Consider the following 7,201-nt stretch of genomic DNA (forward strand, 5'->3'; position numbering starts at 1 on the left):
TGGTTTTGGTTTATTCAATCCATATGTTGAGAAAACCAAGTGAGAAGATGGACTATATGAAGAAGAATGGGGCAACAGGATTAGAGAAAGGCTCATTAATAGCCAGCATTATGCAGATGACACAACCTTGCTTGCAGAAGTGAAGAGGACTTGAAGCACTTACTGATGAGGATCAAAGACCACAACCTTCAATATGAATTATACCTCAATATGAAGAAAACAAACATCCTCACAACTGTACCAATAAGCAACATCACGATAAACAGAGAAAAGAATGAAGTTGTCAAGCATTTCCTTTAACTTGTATCCATAATCAGCACCCATGCAAGCAGCAGTCAAGAAATCAAAAGACATGTTACACTGGGCAAATCTGCTGAAAGTCTGTCTTTAAAGTGTTGAAAAAGAAAAGGTCACCTTGAAGACTAAGCTGGGCCTGACCCAAGCCATGGTGTTTTCAATTGCCTCATATACGTGCAAAAGTTGAATGATAAATAAGGAAGAATGAAGAAGAATTGAAGCCTTAGAATAATGCTGTTTGCAAAAAATGTTGTATACACCATGGACTGCCAAAAGAATGAACAAATGTGTCTTGGAAGAAGTACAACCAGGATGCTCCTTAGGAGCAAAGATGGCGTGACTAAGTCTCACATAATTTGGACATGCTGTCAGGAGTAACCAGTCTCTGGAGAAGGACACCATGCTTGGTAAAGTACAGTGTCATCAAAAAAGGAGAAGACTGTCGAGGAGACGGATTGACACAGTGGTTGCTGCAAGAATGGGCTCAAGCATAACAAGGATTGTAAGAATGGCTCAGGACCGGACAGTGTTTTTTTTTTCTGTTGTACATAGGTTCACTGTGAATTGGAAGCCATTCAAGGGCACCTAACAAGAACAACAACATAGATAGGTAGTTAGAGAGAGAGAAAGAACAAAGTTTTTATTTTCTTGAAATCACCATCATGACACATATGTTTTCTTAAAAAGTTTCATCCTTACACCTATCAACTATATGAGTAGAAAGAACTCTAAAGTCTGTTTTTTTCTACTATTTGTTCTTTATCAACCAAACAACCAGAAAATATTTAAGAGCAAACATTTAATGACCCATTACTTTTGGAAATTCTTATTCCAGAGGCTGTGAGAATTTTCAGGGAAACAAACAGAAAAAAAAAAAAAAAAGAATAAATAATTCAGGACAGAGTAGGCTATGTGTAATGAATGTTATACAATCACAAAATTGTTGAATTGGGAGTCTGGTGACATGTGGTTGTGGGGAGGGAATCAGACAGTGATTAATGAAAATAAAGGCTAACTATTACAGGAATGTCATATATCTAAATGGAGCAATCAAGAAGTTTATTTCAGAAATGGAGACAAACAGGATTAACAATGGAAAAGATAAGAAAATCATTTAGTAGAGAGAATCTGAGCTTCATTAGATGTGTGATTTGACTGCAGGATGGTGTAGATTCAACGTTGCCATAAAGCATAGCATTAAACTTAATTGTTGTAACTGGACATTGATCAGTTTGTATGGAAACTTTGGTCTTTGCAAAAGTTTTTGTAGAATTCACAGGGGAAAAATACAGAAGATATCTAATTAGTCCCATGTTTAGACAACACAGAAAAATGAGGGCAGAGGCTTTAGAGATTTAAGTCCCAAATGTCACTAAGTAAAAATAAAATGTCACCTGCCTAGTGCTCACCTTCCCAAAATCAGAAGAGAAAGACATGCTCATGGTCAGGTAGGATTCTGAACTGACAAATTAAAAGACTGTAGGAAAAAAAAATGGGGGGGGGGGGAATAAGGAATCATAATTGAGGAATTTTGTAAATGACTCATTTTATGCCTGCTTATTCACCTAAATAACTGCAATCTAACAGCCAAACCTTAATATCTTACGGTTGAAGCTGTGTAAATTTGACTGACCTTATTTGTATGAGTAAAGGAGATATTTTATTAATTTATATTGCAACTAAAATTCGTAAGTAAAACATTAATTTTAATTACTATTAAATGATATCATTATATATGTGAATTTAAGATTTGTCCTAGTGCTATTCTAACCATAATTGAGGAATCACATTAAAAATACCAATATGTATATATTCTAGTTCATATGGACCACACAATATTATACCTATGTACAGAAGGAAAAATCAGACCACCATTCAATTTTTATATACCAACAGAGAGATTCACACACACACACACACACACACTCACACAAGGAAATGAACTCTTAATACTTCTGGAACATTTATTATTCCTCTTCCTATTTCTATTTTTATTGAAAATTCAATTTAAAAATCCAAAAAGAAGCAAATGTGTGTGTAAAATTCTGTATTTCCCATTTTTTTTCTCTTCTCTTTAGTTTGTCAATAAACCTCCTTTGGGATCTGGTCAGTCATATAACTGGACTATAAATGGTTGGCAAAGAGGAGATGAAGTGTGATAGAAAAGTCAAATAAACGTGTTGTAGTCATGTTTCACTATTCAGGAAAATGTAAAGAAATCACACACCAAAACAGTAACATTGTAACTTGCCTTTATTAACTTATATGCAGGACCATTCACTGTTGCTGAATCTTTAAAATCAATTATGTTTCTAGATGAATACAAAAAAATGTGACCACTTTTTTGGTGCAACCAGGTGTTTATTTTTACATGTCAGATGTTTAGGCCTGTATCTTCTGGCTTAGCCTTCTATTGTTTTGCTTTCAAATACAATTTTGAATCTGGAATGAGCTTTAGTTTTATTCAAACCTACTGTCTCAAGCAAAATATAATGGTCATATATCAAGAGTGACATATGGATTTGGAATTAAAATTTTTGAACTTTCTATTCAAGACATTTGGAATTTTTTCAATAACATAAAAATGCCTCTTTTTCAGTGACATTTATCTGAACTAGTTTCCTAGGATAAAGAAGACAATTTACAGAAAGAAAGTGTTCTGCCTTGCAGAGAATGTTTTGTGGATGTCTACCAGAGTTAAACCCTGATAATTGTCTTGATCATTTCTATAACTATTTAGAATAAGAACAAAGAAGAATGGATGAAGAAAATTGCTCCTCCTTGACTGAATTCCAACTCTTGGGAATTACTAATAACCCTGAGATGAAAGTGACCATATTCACCTTGTTTCTGGTTGTTTACATCATTATTCTTGTGGCAAATCTTGGAATGATCATTTTAATTAGAATGGACTCCCAGCTTCAAACACCAATGTACTTTTTCCTCAGCCACCTCTCCTTCTGTGACTTCTGTTATTCCACAGCAGTTGGACCCAAGATGCTGGTGGACCTTTTAACCACAGACAAATCAATTTCCTTTTGTGGCTGTGCTCTGCAGTTCTTCATCCTCTGTATCTTTACAGATTCTGAGTGTCTCCTGCTGGCAGTGATGGCCTTTGATAGGTACAAGGCCATTAGCAACCCCTTGCTCTATACAATCGACATGTCCAACAAGGTGTGCTCCGTGCTCATGTCTGGGATTTACCTGGTGAGTATGGTGGACGCTTTGATACATACTACGTTAACTTTCCACTTATGTTTCTGTGGATCAGATGAAATTAATCATTTCTTCTGTGATATTCCTCCGCTTCTGTTGCTATCTTTTTCAGATACACGGGTCAATGAGTTAGTGATATTCACTGTTTTTGGATTCATTGAACTGAGTATCATTTCATGGGTTCTTGTCTCTTACTGTTACATCATTCTCTCAGTCTTAAAGATCCGCTCTGCAGAGGGAAGGTTCAAAGCTTTTTCCACCTGCACTTCTCACTTAACTGCTGTTGCAATTTTCCAGGGAACTATGCTCTTTACATATTTCTGACCAAGTTCTGCCTACTCTCTAGATCAAGACAAAATGATCTCGTTGTTTTACACCCTTGTCATCCCCATGTTAAACCCTCTGATTTATAGTCTACGGAACAAGGATGTGAAAGAGGCTCTGGAAAAACTGGAAAATAAAAAACTGTTTTAAATAGTTTTACACACACATAAACAGTTTTCTTCAAATCATACGGTACAGGATAATGTGGTCTCAGATTCTTTAATACAATGAGTATTTATACTAATTCTCTACTATACCAATTATTAGGTACTTTTTCGGAGTGGGTTCCTATATATGCTATGCTTTCTTATGTTTCTTCACTTTAAATACAGTACTAACTTTAGAAAATGTCCCAGTCTCCTTATTATGTATAAAAATTTTATTTGTTCAATTATTTTTGTTTTTATGCATTAACTGAATTATTCTAGGAGTATTGATAGCCTATTTAACATCTACGATACTTCTTGACGTTTTGTATTTTATGATCAATCCAGTGGTTTCTATAGTAATGGATTCTATAATCCAGTGTAAACGGTGAACTTGAATTAGCTAATAATTCAAATAATTCATAAAAACTATAAAACATCATGAAATGAAAAAAGCAAGGTGCTCTTAATCCAATGTAAAATGTCTCAATCTACTGTGAAAAGAAGAAAAACCTCTTTGAAATGGGCACATGTAGTTTCTGATCTAAATAATGAAAGGAGCTGCAAAGTAGGGGAGAGGAACTTATTCTAGGCAGGAGGGTCAGCAATTAGTGGTCCTGAGGTGGATCTGACTATGTCTTTTTGGAGGAAATGAAGCCCTAAATTATTAGATATTGAAGAGCAAAGAGAAGGGCCTTGGTGAAGCCTATCCTGTGCTATAATTCTTAACTCACCCCTTCATTACCCCTCTTCACACCATCTCAGGCCTGGACAAATTCCCCTAGTCTTGGTTCATAAGCTACCCTCTCCTCAGGGCCTCATTTTATCTGTCACATGGTTTGTTAAATCATTCCATATAAACTGAGATTAAGAGCATTCTGTGATCAGAACTGTTTCATCCTTGTAATAACAAGCACCTGCATTATGTCCATGACATAGAATGGGAAAACAGATATATAATAAAATCAACATACTCGATAACAGTTTTTGAGTTATGTTTACATGGCTGTCAAAACAGAATTAACTGAGAGAATAGTATACACCTTGAATATACTTTTTTATGCCTTGTAATAAAGTTCATAATACGGTTGTGGTTATTAGAGGTAATGGATCTATAAAGATACACATACTAACTACTTGAGAATTAAAGAGCATGCATTTGGGTACTTTCTTGATGTGTGCCTACTTCATTGGGCTCTGTTCTAGTTTTTCGATAGCCAAGACCAAACAGGGAGCTGGTTCAGAAACATGGATATAGCCTTATATTTAAAGGACTATATAAGACTCAGGAAACCATGGTGACATAGTAGTTAAGAGCTATGGATGCTAATCAAAAGGTCAGCAGTTCTAATCCACCAAGTGCTCCTTGGAACTCTATAGGTCCGCTCTACTCTGTCCTAAAGGGTCGCTATGAGTTGGAATCAACTGGATGGCAAAGGGTTATACCAGACTCAAGGACACTCTAATTACTCATTACAAATGAAGAAGCTAAAAGCCACTCAGTGTCATAGGCAATAAAACTGCCTTTGTAAAACCTCACTTTATGAAAACATTTCAGATTTCAGTAAATCCCAAGAGTTCCTCTACTTTTCCAAGTAGCATTTCTTATGTGGTACACTGTGCTACATTTGGTAAAGGTAAGATGGTAGAAAAAAGTATATGGGAAAAGATTGTTTTGAAAAAGTTTGTAGGGTTTCCTTTTCCACAATATTTTTTCTATTAATCCACAGTATTTTAAAATTGTTACCTATGAAAAGAAGAACGGCAAGCAAATGTGTTTACATAAGTTGTTGTTCTTGTTTGGTGCCATTGAGTCCATTCTGACTCATAGAAACCCTATACACAACAAGAGGAAGCACTGTCCGGTTCTGCGTCATCCTTACAGTCTTAATGCTTGAGCTAAATTTTGCAGCCACTGTGTCAATCCACCTCACTGAGGGGCTTTCTCTTTTCCGCTGACCCTGTACTTATCCGAGCATGATGTTCTTCTTCATGGACTGATCCCTTCTGACAACATGTCCAAAGTATGTAAGACACAGCCTTGCCATCCTTGCTTCTAAGGAGCACTCTGGTTGTACTTCTTCCTAGACAGTTATGTTCATTCTTTTGGCAGTCCATGGTATATTCAATATTCTTCACCAACACCACAATTCAAAGGCGTCAATTCTTCTTTGGTCTTCCTTATTCATTGTCCAGCTGTCACATGCATATGAGGCAGTTGAAAATACCATGGCTTGGGTCAGGCCCACCTTAGTCTTCAAAGTGATCTTTGCTTTTCAACACATTTAAGAGGTCCTTTGCAGCAGATTTACCCAATGCAATGTGTCACCTAATTTTTTGACTGCTGCTTTCATGGGTGTTGATTGTGGATCCAAGTAAAATGAAATCCTTTACAACTTCAATCTTTTCTCCGTTTATCATGATGTTGCTCATTGGTCCAGTTGTGAGGATTTTTGTTTTCTTTATGTTGAGGTGCAATCCATACTGAAGGCAGTGGTCTTTGATTTTCATTAGTAAGTGCTTCAAGCCCTTTTCACTTTCAGCAAGCAAGGTTGTGTCATCTGCATAACACAGGTTGTTAATGAGTCTTCCTCCAAACTTGATGCCTCATTCTTCTTCATATAGTCCAGCTTCTCAGATTATTCGCTCAGCATATGGATTGAATACCAAAAAAAAAGAAAAAACCCTGTGCAGTCCAGTCGATTCCAACTCATAGTGACCCTATAGGACAGAGTAGAACTGCCCCATAGAGTTTCCAAGGAGTGCCTGACAGATTTGAACTGCCAATCCCTTGGTTAGCAGCCAAAGCACTTAACTACCACGCCACCAGGGTTTCCACAGATTGAATACGTATGGTGAAAGGATACAACCCTGACGCACACCTTTCCTGACTTTAAACCGATCAGTATCCCCTTGTTTTGTCTGAACAACTACCTCTTGATCTATGTAAAGGTTCTTCATGAGCACAATTAAGCGTTCTGGAATTCCCATTCTTCACAATATTGTCCTTAATTTGTTTTGATCCACACAGTCGAATGCCTTTGCATAGTCAATAAAACACAGGTAAACATCCTCCTGGTATTCTCTGCTTTCAGCCAGGATCTACCTGATGTCAGCAATGATATCCCTGGTTCCATGACCTCTTCTGTAATGAGCCTGAATTTCTGGCAGTTCCCTGTCAATATACTGTTGCAGCAGTTTTTGAACAATCTTCAGCA

The 7,201-nt window shown here is 36.6% G+C and overlaps 1 pseudogene; it reads left to right on the forward strand.

Annotated features, from left to right (window-relative positions):
• The first annotated feature begins 3,005 nt into the window (after window positions 1–3,005).
• LOC100667359 (olfactory receptor 5W2-like) lies at window positions 3,006–3,987 on the forward strand (annotated as a pseudogene).
• The last annotated feature ends 3,214 nt before the right edge of the window (window positions 3,988–7,201 follow it).

Source organism: Loxodonta africana, chromosome 7 (assembly GCF_030014295.1).
Source record: "Loxodonta africana isolate mLoxAfr1 chromosome 7, mLoxAfr1.hap2, whole genome shotgun sequence".
Classification (NCBI taxonomy): domain Eukaryota; kingdom Metazoa; phylum Chordata; class Mammalia; order Proboscidea; family Elephantidae; genus Loxodonta; species Loxodonta africana.